The following is a 1,230-nucleotide window of genomic DNA, read 5'->3' on the forward strand; positions in this document are numbered from 1 at the left end:
CTTCTTAATCTTTCGCCCCCCCCCCTCCCAAACTCTTCGCTGCATCACAATTAGAAGCAAAACTTCCGGTCTCTCTCAAAGTTAATATATTGAAAATTAAGTTTGTAGTTACTTTGCTGGCTCTGAACAATATTCCTCTTTGCCGTCTGGTGTTGTAGAAATATAATGACTGTTTTAGACTTCCGTCAGTGTGCCTGGAGTGCCAATTTGTCTTTAAATTATATTCCGCCCTTTTAGTAATTAACGCCAGGAACACAGTCTGAGACATCGTCTTTGCACTCATTGGGTGCCAGAGGTATGTGTATATCTGTGTGTAACTGCGCGTTTGATACAAGCCTGTAATCTTAGTCGTGACCAAGGTGTGTTTGAATGATCTCACACCAAAACCCGACACTATCCTTTCCCCCTTTTAGTATGCTGCCCAGTGCACTGCTGACCACATGAAGGTTATGCATGTGTGTGTCAGTTGTTTTGGTATTATCACACACACTGTCATGTTGTCATGATAAAGTAAACCAGTCAGAGTATCATTGTCTGCTTAATCTTCAAAGGCCCTGTTTGCCCTCACACAAGCATCTGCCTGTGTGTGCATGAGTGAATGTGTGGGCAGGACTGTGCATTTGGGACTGTGTGTGTGTGTGTGTGTGTGTGTGTGTGCGTGTGTGTGTGCGTGTGTGTGTGTGTGTACATATAATTTCATGGTTATCTCAAAAAAGCATGTGGGTTTTGAAATAGTCTGTTTTAATACCTCAGTGCAAAGGTGTCAACGATGGTGTACAAGGTTGTCAAAAATAGTTTTTGATTATTCATGCATCTGTGTGTTGGTGTGTGTGGTGTGTGTGGTTGTGTGTGTGTGTGTGTGTGTGTGTGTGTGTGTGTGTGTGTGTTCTTTGGTGGTGTATTCACACTCACTGTCATATAAATCATCTAGTAGGTCTCTAAAGATTGCATTACGGGAAAACAATTAAGAGATGTTTGTGTTTTCTGCCAAAGTGAATGAACCGGCGTAATTACTCATGTGAGTTTTGTGTTTCCTGTACTTGAAGAGCAGCTCAGGCTGTCAGACTGGGAATGGGCTGCACCATTTGATTGATTTTATGTCAAATTTGCTCTTCCAGAACGTGCCTCCTTTTCTTGGCCTGGCCCCCATCCCTCACCCCTACACACCACACACACACACACACACACACACACACGCACACACACCACACACACACACACACACAACAC

This window comes from Etheostoma spectabile, chromosome 5, assembly GCF_008692095.1.
Source record: "Etheostoma spectabile isolate EspeVRDwgs_2016 chromosome 5, UIUC_Espe_1.0, whole genome shotgun sequence".
Lineage (NCBI taxonomy): Eukaryota > Metazoa > Chordata > Actinopteri > Perciformes > Percidae > Etheostoma > Etheostoma spectabile.